Here is a 14270-nt window from a genome sequence, read left to right on the forward strand (position 1 = left end):
GGACGGGACCACGAGCCCCTGGCCCCACCTCCTCTCCCACAGACCCGAGGGTCCCACACACCCGCCAGCCAGACGCCGCGGGCCACGAGGAGACCCTAGGTGGGGCGCGACAGTTCTCATCACAGAGACCTCTTCTCCACAGGGGCCACCCCCCATGGGCAGGTCAGGTGCACATCCGAACATGCAGCCGATACTGCAGAGGGACAGGATAGGGACACACCCACGTCATCCCAGCTAGTTTCGTAGAGAGAGGTACGCGATGCCAGTTATAGTTTGATTTCGGATGAAGGACGGAGAAAGTTCCCTCTATCTGGGTCCCATGCGGTGTGCTCCTAAACACGTGGGGTCTGTTGGGAGGGGATGGGCACGTGGACGGGCTCCACCGCTGGTGATGCTCCCTGAGCCCCCGAACGCAGCCCACCTGGGTGGGGAGGGGGTGACCCCAGAGTGACAGGAGCCAGGGGGAGGGAAAAGCACTCAGATGATCCATGAGAACATGGTCCTGCGGCTCCTGTGTCCCTGGAAGGTTCTGAGTGTGTGGGAACAAGCCGTAGCCCGCGGTTCGGGGGTGAGTGTGGCGGAGAAGCCGGGTGTTCGGCGTGCAAAGGCCTGGCGCGTGTTTGCGTGTTTCAGTGCTGACGGGGATCCAGGAGAGCAGGCGGGGCCGCAGGGGAGGGGCGGGCCCTGGGCAGCCAGTCTGGACGCTCCCAGGGAGAGACCTGTCACTTCCTCAGATGCACAGTAAGCTTCGGCTTCCTACGTTCCCCAAAGGGGAGTGGTTCTGGCTCTTCTAGGGAATTCCTGAATCCAAGACACTATCCTTCAGAATGTCTGGAGTCCCCTTTTTCCCAGCGGAGATCAAGACCAGTGAAGGAAGGAGGGAACCAGGGCTAGAGATTTGACAAGGCTGGTTAGTGTCCAGTTCAGGGTCAGAATGATCCCTCACTTGGAGTCCTGGCTGTCTGAACTTCAAGGAGAAACAGCCCCAAGCCCTGTGAATCAGAAACCCCCTCAGATGTGAAGGGATCCACACCTGACAGCCTTCACTCCCTTTTTCGATTCTTCTCCAGAATTCCCTCTGGGTGATGAGACACGTCTCCATGGAAACACCTCGAGGGTGGATTACCTGGGCTCTTTTAAATGGCACTGAGAAGAACATGGCAGGTGCAGAATTGCCTTCCAGAACCTTCCAGCTCAGCCTGGCCAGCAGCTGGAAGCAGCTGAGGGAGTGACCCAGCCAGGCCAGGTGGAGCAGAGAGCCACCAGCGGGGCCCTGCCCGAAATCTGACCCCAGGACTGTGGGGAGTCAGGAACCACTGACATTTGAAGCCACAACCCTATTGGAAGGTCTGTCCTGCAAGAAGAGATAACCGACTCAGAGGGGGCACAGGGGGACTGGCCTGGAGTGTCACCAGCGGGGAGGAGCTCCCAGGTAAGGCTGTCATCTCCTCCCTGGACCCGGATCCCCTCCCACTCAACTGGTCAGCTACAGCTCTGGGGCGCGGGGTCACCCTGTGCACACCCCTTCTCCAGGAGGTGCTCTGTGGCCCTCCTGGCAGTGACCTTTGGATTCTGATTCAGCTTTAATGAGTCCTCCTAACAGCGTGCGGTGACGTGTCGAAATTACTTTCTCCACCTGACGCGGGAGGTTTGATCTTTGATTCCTCCTTATCCCCAGGACACCTGCGGGCACGTTGATGCCTTGATTCATCTGTGATTTGCCACGGGCATCTCCCAGTGTGGGGAGTTGCATTCTGTGTCACACGTGCAACAGTGGGGGCCACCTAGTGTCTCCCTAATTCCCCTGCTGTGTTTACACTGACAAGATGTCTCTTAACTCCCTGCAGTGTCTACACTGATGAGGGATGTCTCTCGATTTCCCGTACTGTGTCTGCACTGACCTTGGGTATCTCCGAGTTCCCCTGCCGTGTCTCTGCTGGGGTATCTCTCTAATTCCCCTGATGTGTTATACTGACCTAGGGTGTCTTTCCCCAGGTTGGAATGAAGGGAGCAGGAGCACATCCCTATTCTTGCCCTGTCTGCAATGACCAAGGCCTCCCTGGTTTCGTGGTAAGTCGACAATGACCTGGGCTTCTGCCCTGCATCCCAAGGTGTGTCTACACTGGTGTGGCCCGGCTGTCTCCCTGGTCCCCCACGTGGGTCTCTACTGGCCTGGAGCATCTTCCTTGTCACCCTTGTGTGATTCAGTGAATAGAATGTCTTCACGGTTTCCCTGACACGCCTACACCAACCTGAGGTGTCTCCCTGGTTTCTTGGTGGTTCTGCACTGAGCGGAGATGTCTGTATGGCCACTCTGATGTGTCCACACTGGATGGCTCCCTGTTTTCTTAGGTGTTGTCTACACTGTCCTGGCATATCCCTCTGGTCTCCCTTGTGTGCTGACACAGACCAGAGGTGTTCTTGTTCCTCTACTGTGTGAACACAGACCTCAGATTTCCCCGAAGTTCCCTTTCTGTGTCTGTCCATTTCTCCAGATCTCCTTAGTACTCCTGCTGGGGTTACACTGCCTTGGATGTCTCATTGCTTCTGCTCCTGTGTCTACACCCACCCTGGTTATCTCCCTCCCACTTCTTTATTTATACTGACCTGGTGGTCTCCGCACTTCTCCTGCTGAGCCTACACTGAGCCTGCGGTGGCTCCCCAGCCCCCCGGGCCTGCACGGGCCACATGAGCTCCGTCAAGGTTTGCTGGCAAACCAGCCTGGAGCCGGTGCTCAGGGCCCCTCCCCGCCCAGCCCACGGCTCTCAGCCAGGGGCACCGGCTCCAGTCTGGAGGCGTCAGTTCGGGACCCTTTCCCGGCCTGGGAATCTGTTTCACACAAACTCTTATGTCAGCAAGTTAACAAGCCCCCGCCCCGGGCAGGTGCCGCCTCCTGCCCTCCCCCCAGCTGGACCGCCCAGCGCGGGGCCGCCTGGGCCGGAGCCGGAGCCACAGAGCAGGGGCCCAGTGGCTGGGAGAGAAGGGCTGGCTTCCTCCACCCCGAGGACCGGCCCCGTGTCCTAGGAGGGAGCGGTGGTGCCCGCACCCATGACCCAGGCACCGAGCCCGACGGAAGGGAGGTGAGGTGGGGTCAGCGGTTGAAGCGGGAGGCCTGCCTGAGTCTCAGACACCTGTCCCTGCATCTCAGGCCGCAGCCCCGAGGGTTCGGGCCCCTTCCCCAGTCGGGGCCTCTGACAGCCCCCTTGAGGCCCCCCCAGGTGAGGCCCCCTAAGTGTGGACTGCCCCCCCTAGTTATGGACCCTGGGGTGAGGATCCCTCGGTGTGGACCCCCCTAGATACGGACCCCAGGTAAGGTTCCCCCAGATGTGGGCTCCCAGGTGAGGCCCCTTGAGAAGCCCCTACAGGTGAGGACCCAGAGAGCTGCCTTCGGGGGTCTGAGCTCATGGACTTGACGGGGACCAGGCCTGGCCACGCACGGGGTCTTCTGGGAGGGAGGCCCATGCGTCCCCTGCACTCACCCTCAGGCCGGTCTCTGGGAACGGGGCTGCGCGTCTCTAGACAGTGGGGTTGGCACCAGCAGTCGGGACGCCTGGGTCCCCATGGTTCCCTGGCCTCTGTGCCCCCTGGGGAACTCAGGGCGGGGGTCCGTGCATCGCCCACACCTGCCTGAGTCCCCAGGTGAGTGGCTTTGCAGCAAATGCCCGAGCGTGGGTGGGAGGGAGGGAGCCCTGCGCCCTGCTGGGTGTCACCTGCAGCTCAGCCCAGGGATGAAGGGCAGGTGTGTTTGCTGTGCTCCGTGGCCTTAACTGCAGGTGTGAGCAGCAACAGCAGGAGGAGGAGGAGGAGGAGGGTGTGTGTCAGGAAGGAGTAAGGAGCTCCTCTGTAGGGAGAGGCTCCGGGTTTCCAGATGTGGAGCCGGCGTCCTGCCTCGGGGCCCAGCCCTCGACTGGATCACAAGGGGACCTGCGTCCTAGACCTCAGGCCGCGGGGCCGCGTTCGGGGGCAGCAGAGCCCGGCTCCAGGGCGAGGACGTCGGCCTTGCATGATGAACGTGGGTGCAGGTTAGAAGCCGCGCCCGGGCAGAAAGCAAGCGGGCCGTGCGGCAGGACCCCCCGAGCCCCAACGGTTCCCTCTGAGCCGTCACGTGGAGCCCCGGCTGGTGCCTGTGTGGGCGCTGGGGGGTTTGCTCTGCCCCTGAGGCTGCAGGAGGGAAGGGTCTGTGGGGAGCAGGGGTCCTGGGCACCTGCCTGCTCTGGGACCTGAGGGGCTGTGGGGGCGGCTGGGAGCAGGGGTGACTGGGGGCAGGGGCCCCGCCGGAGAAGACCCGACTCAGGAGAGCAGGAGGTGGGGGTGCAGGATGGAGCGGTGCTGTCTGCAGGGCTGGGCCAGCAGGGAGGGGTTTCCCACCGTCCCGTGGGAGGCTGCCCGACGGGTGGTGAGCCCCCCATCACCGGGAGGATTCGAGCACACGTGGGTGATTGGGGCTCTCCTGGCCCCGGGCTCTGAGACAGGAGCCCTGGGGGGGTGGCTGGCTGGAACGTCCCGTCTGTGGAGAGGAGCCCTGGTCGGGGATGACCTGGCCTGGAAGGCACTGGCAGGAGGCAGGACTGGGAGAAGTCTGGCCCCCAGCCCACGGCGGGGTCCCTCGGGAGGGGTCTTCCTGCGGGACAGCTCAGGATGTGCTGAGTCACCCCCTCCCTGAGCAGTTGTGTTTGGTGAATTGGGGAGGCTCGTTTCTGATTCAGGACCTGGTCCCCCCCAGCCCCCCTGTCCCTCTGTCACAGGTGGGGGAAGGGGAAGGAGGAAGCCAGGGAGCCCTGTCCCCGTGGCAGCCCCCCTTGGCATCGCCCCTGTGTTAGGCCAGGGTCCTGGTGTCTGGGAGGGGCAGGTGGCCAGGGCAGGGTGTGGTCTCAGGCATGGCAGGGGATGCCACGCAGGGTTGGGGGGGGGCAGGCGGGGTGCTCAGGATGCTGACTGCTCCCCGTGCTAGGCAGGTGGACAGATGCAGAGATGGCAGGACACAGTGCAGCCCCAGGAAGGGCCCCCAGTCCAGCCTGCAGGCCCTGCCTGGAGCGGAACCTGTTCCCTCTGGGACAGTCCCTGCACCTGGGGCCACGGCAAGGAGGGACCCCCAGATTCCCACGGGAAGTGATCCCAGTGCCAGGTGCTCGTGGTGTCGCCAGCGGGGCACGGTGGTCGGGACGGCCCGTGGGCTCTGTTGACCCCGCCAGGGTTTGTCCTGCTTGTTCGAGTCCCCGCGGGGGTGGGAGGGGGGGCCTGGGCAGGGTCATCAGGTGAGGTTCGAACACCCTGGGTACCTGACTGAGCCCCGGGCAGGCGGTGCCTGCAGCCCTCAGGGTGACCTGGGCTTCGTGCCCCAGGAGCTGACTCTCCAGGGGGTGGGAGCGTCTCTCCCCACCTGCCTCCTGCCCAGGGCTGCCCTGACAGCCTCCGCCCAAGTGAGGGGGCCGGCAGTGGGGGGGTGGGGGGGTCTGCACCTGTGTTTGCACAGAGCACCTCAGGTGTCTGCTCTGACCCCATTAGAAACCCAGGATTCGGCCACAAACAGCTCGTCCGATACTTTACTAGAGCTCCCCGGGTGCTCCAACCACACAACCCGCAGAAACCCCCTGACCTCCCGGGCCGGGACACCTGCACTTCCCTGGGACCCTTCAGTTGGGGAGGAAACATTTGTCATTCTGCCCTCTGTCAGAGTTGGTGATTTATGTCAGAGCTTTGCTGAGTCATTCAGAAGCTGCTAAAAAATGAGATTTGCTTAGAGTTTACTAAACATTCAGCAGAATGTTAAATTCTTGTATTTTAAGTTTGTTTATTTTTGCGAGAGTGCAAGAGGGGGAAGGGGCAGAGAGAGAGGGAGAGAGAGAGAATCTGAAGCTGGCTCCAGGCTCCGAAATGTCAGCGCAGAGCCCGACTCTGAGCTCGAACTCACAAACCATGAAATCATGACTTGAGCCGAAGTCGGATGCTTAACCGAGTCACCCAGGTGACCCCAGAACATTAAAATCTTATATTTTGTGCGAAAATTTAATGTTAATAAAAAATGTTTGCTAGAGGGCCACCTGGGTGGCTCAGTTGGTTAAGCATCCGACTTCGGCTCAGGTCATGATCTCACGGTTCGTGAGTCTGAGCCCCGCGTTGGGCTCTATGCTGAGCTGACAGAGTGGGGCCTCCTTGAGATCCTCTGTCTCCCTCTCTCGCTGTTCCTTCCTGTTCGCTCGCTCTCTCGCGCGCTCTCAAAAATAAGCAAACATGTAAAAAAAAAAAAAAGTTGCTAGGATTGTTAAAACTAAGAATATTTCTTAACAACCCAGTGAAATTAATTCAGGTAATTCAGTAGGAATCATGGAAATCAAACCAGACCTATTTCTGCTTAAGGACAACCCACTTAAAGACTTTGCGTTTTTATTCCCTTAATTTCTCCTTGAGTGCAACCATAAATCCATTTTATTCCATTTTTAATGAATATTTCTTAAAGGAAATACACAGATGTTCTGATTTTTCCCCCAGGTTTGACATATAATTGGCAGAACGTCATGTGAGTTCAAGGTGTACAAGGTGATTATTTGGAGCAAGCATACGCTGCAGAACGATGACACTTGGGCTAGTTAGTGGACACCGTCATCACGTCCCATGATCACTGGCGGCTTTTCGTACCACTCAGGGCTTCCCCTCCGCAGCCTTCAAGCAGGCAGCGCAGTACCGTTCCCTGTGCTCACCGTGCCATACGGTAGATCCCCGGGACTTCTTCAGCTCAGAACTGGAAGTTCGTGCCCTTGGACCAATGTCTCTTGTTCTCCCAGGCTCCCAGCCACCGCCATTCTACCCTCTGTTTCTGGGTTTGGCTTTTTCAGATTCCACATAAGAGAGATCGTGCAGTGTTTGCTTTTCTGTGTGTGATTTATTTCACTGAGCATATGTTGTCTCAAATGGCAGGATTTCCTCCTTTCTCGTGGCTGAATAACATTTGTATGTGTGTGCGCACATGCGCGTGTGTATCACGACTTCCTTGTCCCTTCTTCTGTGGACGGACGGATGTTTGTGTCGTTCCCGTGTCCTACCTAGTGTGAGTAATGACGAATTGAACATGGAGATCCTAATTTCATTTCCATTAACTATATACCCAGAGGACTGCTGGATCGTATGCTATTTCCATTTTTAACTTTTTGGGGAACCTCCGCACTGTTTTCCACAGTGGCCACACCAGTTTGCATTCCCACTGACAGTGCACGAGGGTTCCTCCTCCTCCACATCCTCGCCCACACATCGTTCTTGTCTTTTGGCCGACAGCCATTCTAACAGGTGTGAGGCGGTATCTCATTGTGGTTTCGGTGTGCATTTTCTTAATTAGCAAAGTGAAGCCTCTTTTCACCTGTGTACAAGTTGGCCATTTGTATGTCTTCTTTGGAAAAACATCTATTCAGGTCCTCTGACCATTATTTAAAAAGCGAATTATTTGGTTTTTGGGGATTTTTTTTTTTTTTTTTTTTTGCTAGTGAGTTGCATGAGTTAACAAGATAGATGGTTTGCACATGTTGTCCTATTTTGTAGTTGCCTTTTCATTTCGTTGTGTCTTCTTACTGTGCAGAAGTTTTTAGTTTGGTGTAGTCCTTTATGCATGGGTTAATTTCTGGGCTTTCGATTCTCTTCTACTGGTATCTGTTTTGAGGCTAGTATAGTACCATTTTGGTTACTACTATTTTAACATAGCTTCAGATCAGGAAGTATGCCTCCAGCTTTCTTCTTTCTCATTACTGCTTTAGCTATCCAGGGTCCTTTGTGGTTCCATACAAATTTTAGGATTGTTTTTTCCTGTTTCTGTGAACAACGCCATTGGAGTTCTGATAGGAACCGCACTGAATCTGTAGATGGCTTTGGGTAGTATGGAGATTTTAAACATTAATTCTTATCCATGAGCATGGGATGTCTTTCCACTTGTGTCTTCAGTTTCTTTCATCAAGGTCTTATACTTTTTGGTATACAGATTTTTCACTTGTTTGGTTAGATTTATTCCCAAATATTTTATCGGTTTTGGTGCTATTGTGAGTGGATTCCCCCTCCACCCCCGCCCCCCGCCAAAGTTTCCTTTTTTTGCGTATAGAAAAAGCAACTGATTCCTGTGTGTTGATTTTGTATCCTGCAATGTAACAGAATTACTGCTTAGTTGTGACAGTTTTTCAGTGAAGTCTTTAGGATTTTTTCTATAGAAGATCATATCATCTGGAAATAAAAATAATTCAGTGCTTCCTTTCTGATTTGGAGGTCTTTTGTGTCTTTGTCTTGTCTCATTGCTCTGGCTGGGACTTCCAGTGCTGTGTTGAACAGGAGTGGTGTGAGTGGACATTGTTGTCCTCCTCTGAGCATAGAGGAAAAGTCCCCAACCCTTCACAGTTAACTGTGGGCTTGTCATATATGGCCTTTATTGGGTTCATATACGTTCCTTTTAGACCTAATTTGCTGAGAGTTTTTATCATAAAAGGATGTTGTGTTTTTTTCAAAACTTTTTCTGAATCTAGTGAAATGGTGTGATTGATCTGTCCTTCTATTAACATGGTGTGTCATGTTTTTGTGTGTGGGATCTTCCTTGCCTCCCATGGATAAATCCCACTTGATCATGGTGTACCACCATTTTAATGTAATGTGGAATTCAGTTGGAGAATATTTGGTCGAGAATCTTTGCATTTATATTCATCATAGATATTGGCCAGCAGATTTCTGGTGGCGTCTTAGCTGGGTCTGGGATCAGGGGAACGCTGGCCTCATAAAAAGAACTGGAGTGTTCCCTCCGCTTCAGGTTTTTGGAAGAGTTTGAGAAGTACTGCCATTAATTCTTTTTTAAATGATTGGTAGAATTAACTAGTTGGCCATCTGGTCCTGGACTTTTATTTGTTGGGATGCTTTTGACTACTGACCGTATCTTCTCACTCGTTGGTTTGTTCACATTTTCTGTTTCTTCTGGGTTATCCAGTTTGTTGGTTGTATAATTGTTCATATTAGCTTGTTATGATCCTTTGTATTTTTTTTAAGTTTCTTTATTTTTGAGAGAGAGAGAGGGAGAGAGAGGAGAGGAGCAGAGAGGGAGACACAGAATCCGAAGCAGGCTCTAGGCTCTGACCTGTCAGCACAGAGCCCGAGGCGGGGCTTGAACTCATGAACTGTGATATCAGGACTTCAGCCAGAGTTGGATGCCCAACCAATGGAGTTACCCAGGCGCCCCCGATCCTTTGTATTTCTGTGCTGGGGGTTGTCATATCTCTTATTTCTGATTTTGAGTATTTTCTTCCTGAGTCTAGATCAAGTTTTGTCAACTTTATCTTTTCAAAACACCAACTCTTAGTTTCATTGATCTGTTTTATTTTTTCTGATACCTATTTATCTCCACTCCAGTCTTCTGCTATTTCCTTCCTTATGATAGACTTGGCCTAGCTTTTTCTTCTTTGCCTCATTCCTTCAGGTATAAAATTAGGCTAGTCATTTGACATCTATTTTTTACATATTTTTTAATGTTTTATTTTTGAGAGCGAGCACGAGACAGGGAGAGGCAGAGACAGAGGGAGACACAGAACCTGAAGCAGGCTCCAGGCTCTGCGCTGTCAGCACAGAGCCCAACACAGGGCTCAAAGATCATGACCCGAGCCCAAGTTGGATGCTTAACTGATTGAGCCACCCAGACGCCCCAAGATCTGTTTTTTTAAATACATGCATTTATCACTAAAACTTCCCTGCAGGACTGCTTTTGCAGCTTCCCAAAGGTTTTAGTGTATTATGATCCATTTCCAGTTGTTTCAAGATTTTAAAAACTTTTTGGTTTCTTTTTTTTTAATGTTTATTTGAGAGAGAAAAAGCATGAGAGGGGAAGGGGCAGAGAGAGAGAGGATATCCCAGTCAGGCTCCATGCTATCAGCGCAGAGCCCAAAAGCGGGGCTCAAAGTAACAAACCATGAGATCATGACCTGAGCCGAAATCAAGAGTCGGACACTTAACCAACGGAGCCACCCAGGCACCCCTTTTGTTTAGATTTCTTATTTGACCCATTGGTTGTTCGGGAATGTTTTGTTTGGTTTCCACATGTTTGTAAATATTCCACCTTCCCTCCTGTTACTGATTTCTAGTTTTGTAACACTGTGGTTGGAAAATAGAGTTGGTGTGATTTCAGTCTTCTTAAATTTGCTAAGACTTGTTTTGCAGCCTGTCATGTGACCTGCCCTGGAGAATGTTCTGTGTGTATTTGAGAAAAATGTGCATTCTGCTGCTGTAGCTAGAATGTTCTATAAATGTCTATTAGGTCCATTTGGTCTAATGTATGGTTCAAGTCCAGTGTCTCCTTGTTGATTTTCTGTCTGGATGATCTATATCCATGGCCGAAAGTGGGCTATTAGAGTCTATTACTATTGTGTTGTCTTTTTTTCCCTTTCAGATCTGTTAGCATTTAATACATGTAGGTGCTCCAGTAATAAGTGCATATATATAATTGTTACGTCCTCTTGATGAGTTGATCCCCTTATCCTTATGTAATGAGTTTTGTTGTGTTTTACTGTTGGGGGCTTAAAGTTTATTTCATCTGACGTCAGTCGAGCTACCCTCTCGTCTTGTGGCGTCCACTTCGTGGAAGAGCCTCCTCTTTCCTTCACTTCGAGCCTCTGTGTGTCCTTAAGGCAGGAGCGAGTCTCTTGTGGGTAGCATGTAGTTGGGTCTTGTTTGTTTTTAATTCAGCCACCCTGTGCCAATTCATTGAAGAATTCAACCCATTTACATTTTGAATAACCTTCGACAGGTAAGGATTTTCCTGTGCCATCTTATTGTTTTCCGGCTGTTTGTGGTTCCACAGTTCCTTTTCTTCCTGTCTTCTTCCCCACCTTTGTGGATTGGGGATACTCCATGGTGGGGTTCCCTTGTCTTTATCTTTGTGAATCTCCACTAGGTTTTTGCTTTATGATTACACGAGGCTTACATAAAACACCTAGTAGATAAACTGGTCAACTTACACCGGTAGTGACACCTCTGCCCTTTTGCTCCCTCTTTTTATATTACTGTCACATTTTTTTACATTAATGTCATGGTTTACCTCTTTTTGTTTTAGAGATAGCATGTGAGCAGGGGGAGGGGCAGAGGGGGAGAGAGAGAATCCTAAGCAGGCTCGCGCGGGGCTCAGTCCCATAACCCTGGCATCATGACCTGAGCCGAAACCAGGAATCGGATGCTCAACCGAGTCACCCAGATGCCCCGTTTACTTCTTTGTGTATTGTGTATTAATTAACAAATTACAGTAGGTGTAATTATTTTTGATACTTTCATCCTTTAGCTTTTATTAACACACTATCCAATTACAGAATTAGTTTTCTTCATCCGACTGTATATTTACCATTTCCAGTGTGTTCCATATGTTTGTATGTTTTTGTGTCACTGATGAGCATCCCTTCACCTCGGCTGCAAGAATTCCTTTCAGCATTTCTCGTAAGGAGGTCCAGTGTGATGAACTCTTCCAGCTTTTGTTTGTCTGGGAACTTTTTATTTTATTTTATTTTTTTGCCATCATTTCCGAAGGACAGCTTCACTGGATAGTGTATTCTTGGCTGGCCTTTTTTTTCTTTCAGCACTGTGAATGTGTCATCCACCCTCTCCTGGTCAGTAAGGTTTCTGCTGAGAAATCCACAGATCTCCAGTGTGGGTTCCTTTGTAGATTACTCTCTTTTCCTCTTGTGCTTTCAGGATTCTACCTTCGATTTCTGACAGCTTCATTATAATGTGTTTTGGGACAGATTGCGTTGGCTTGAAATAATGAGGTGATCTGTTAATTTCATGAACTTGAATGTCCACGTCTCTTTGCAGGTCTGGGGAGTTCTCAGGCATGAGATCTCCAAATAGACCTCCATCCCCCTTCTTCCTCTCTTGTCCTTCTGGAACCCCAGCGATACCGGTGGCTCTTTTGATGGTGTTTCACGGATGACAATATGCTCTTAGCTTCTTTTCTTTGTTCTCTGGGCTGTTTCAAAGCTCCTGTCCTATATTCACTGATGGCTTTCTTCTTTCTGGTCTGTTCTGGTGATAATACCCTCTCTTTCACCCCTCATTTCATTCACTGACTTCTTCAGCTCCAGAATTTGTTTAGTTCTCATGATTCTCTTTGTTAAATTTCTCTTTCTGTGTATGTGTGCTTTTCCTGATTTCATTGAATTTCTTTGTGTTTACTTGTAGCTCATTAGCTTCCTCAAAAGAGCTATGTTGAATTCTTTGTCATGTAAGTCACAGATGTCCTCCCTGTCTTTGGGATCAGTTACTGGAAGATAAATGAGGGATCTTTTGGTGATATCATGTTTCCTTGGTTCTTTATGTTCCTTTGAGTTTTGTGTTGCTCCTTTCACATTGATGTAGCAGTCACCCCTCCGATCTTTACCAGCTGCCTTCAGTTGGGGGGCACTTTTTGATGGCCCTGCTATACAGATTCTGTGGCTTTCTCCAACCTCCCATGGATACACCCGCTCCATGCTTCCTGATCCCTCTTGTGGCAGAATTCCTAAGCTTGTAGGAATTCTGATCTTACAACACACCAGACCAACTGTTAGAAACCTCTCTTTTGCTTTATTGAAGGTGGTGTTACAGCTCAGGACTGCACTTTCCCCCACGCGCTGGCCTGTTTTCCGTGGGTGCTCCCCGTCCACCCGAGCTTGTCTCCTGCTGCCCCGGGAGTGCACACAGGGTGGGGTGGGTGGTGTGAGTTTTGACACTCAGGTGTTGAGGGTGCCTACAGTCCAGTGGAGGGCTCCGAAGATGAGGTTTTCCCAGGGGCTGTGACAGACTCCGTGTTGGAGTCCAGAATGCAGTCAACAGAAACGGCATCCCTTTAAGGCTCTCTGATACTATGACCTCATCCCTGATCTCCTTCCCCCAATCACGAAGCCCCTTTAACGCCCTGGGCATTGCAAGAGAAAAATGCATTTCTTTAGCAGCCTCCTGCACAGCGGGGGAAGCGAGGCCGTCACCACTGGCCCTTTCCCCTGCAGGAGAGATGCCGCCCGTGTCTCTGAGCTCTGCCGCCTTGGGGGAGGGGTGCTGCTGTAACGTTTTCTTTCCAACAGAATGCTGGAACTTCTCCTCTAGAAACCTGGGTTGCTACAAAGGCTATCTCGCCCATGGGTGGTCTGCCCACGTCAGCATTATCCAGCCGCCCCCAGACTGCAGCCGAGAGGGACCAGAGCCGGCTCACAGGGTCCCGCCAGTGACAAAGCCTGTACCGCGGTCTGCCTGCCCATCGCCCAAAGCATGGTGGTGAGACCCTCCCAGGCAACCTGCGTCAGGTGCTGGATCACACGGCTCCCACGGACGCACGTAAGTTTGGAGATGGAAGCTGAATTTTAGTTGTTGAAGGAAATACCTTTTTTTATGTGTATTTATTTTTTAGAGACCTGGAGTGCAAGTGGGGGAGGGGCAGAGAGAGGGAGACACAGAATCCGAAGCAGGCTCCAGGCTCCGAGCCGTCAGCACAGAGCCCGACGCGGGGCTCGAGCTCACAAACCGTGAGATCATGACCTGAGTCGAAGTCGGACGCTTAACCGACCGAGCCATCTAGGCGCCCCAGTTGTTAAAGGAGCTTATCGACAGCTGCCGCGATGCTGTCGTCACTCTGATGGACGCTAATTAAGCTCGCGCTAATCATTCTGCGATATATATGGGCTTCACATCGTCACTGTATGCCTTAAACTTAGATGTAATGTGTCAGTTACGTCTCAAAGTTGGAAAAAGCAATTTGAACCGGGCTCTTTAATTCCCAGGTACGTATATCTGAGCCGGAAGTCTCCCTTATGCCCCAAGCGTGTCCATACTAATCTGCGGGCTCCGACTCCCCAGGTGTGTCCGCCCTCGCATGGCAGGCAGCCTCCCTAACTCAGTGCCTCTTCTGGGAAGTGGACCGCTCTCCCCAGGTGTGTGTCCAACCGGGAATATTTCCCCAGCACTCGAGGTGCTCTTGCCCCGAACAGCAGTGTTTAATTCCCCAGATGTGTCTGCTTGGACACACAGAGTCTTGCTAAGTGTACAGGTAGGTCTCCGTGAACCTAGGGCGTCCCCTCTGAGTAGAAGTGATTTGTTGTCCTCCGGGCGTATCTACGGCGACCTGAGGTCCACACACTGACACGGCACGTTTCCCTAATTTCCCAGGTGTGTCTCCTCTGCCCTGGATACCTCTCTCTCCGAGCTTATTTACCCCAAGGGGAAACCGCCTAGCTCCCTGGGTTTATCTAATCTGTGACCTGCTGATAATGCAGACGTGCCTATCTTTACATAAGATGTCGCCC

At 51.9% G+C, this 14270-nt stretch overlaps 1 long non-coding RNA gene across 1 annotated transcript; it reads left to right on the top strand.

Moving 5' to 3' along the window:
* The first annotated feature begins 607 nt into the window (after positions 1-607).
* Positions 608-13444, top strand: LOC123587542. Its single transcript, XR_006707378.1, has 3 exons — positions 608-1432; positions 1996-2070; positions 13056-13444. It is a non-coding gene; the product is annotated as an uncharacterized LOC123587542 (long non-coding RNA).
* Positions 13445-14270: the final 826 nt, after the last annotated feature.

The sequence above is a fragment of the Leopardus geoffroyi genome, chromosome D3 (assembly GCF_018350155.1).
Source record: "Leopardus geoffroyi isolate Oge1 chromosome D3, O.geoffroyi_Oge1_pat1.0, whole genome shotgun sequence".
NCBI lineage: Eukaryota > Metazoa > Chordata > Mammalia > Carnivora > Felidae > Leopardus > Leopardus geoffroyi.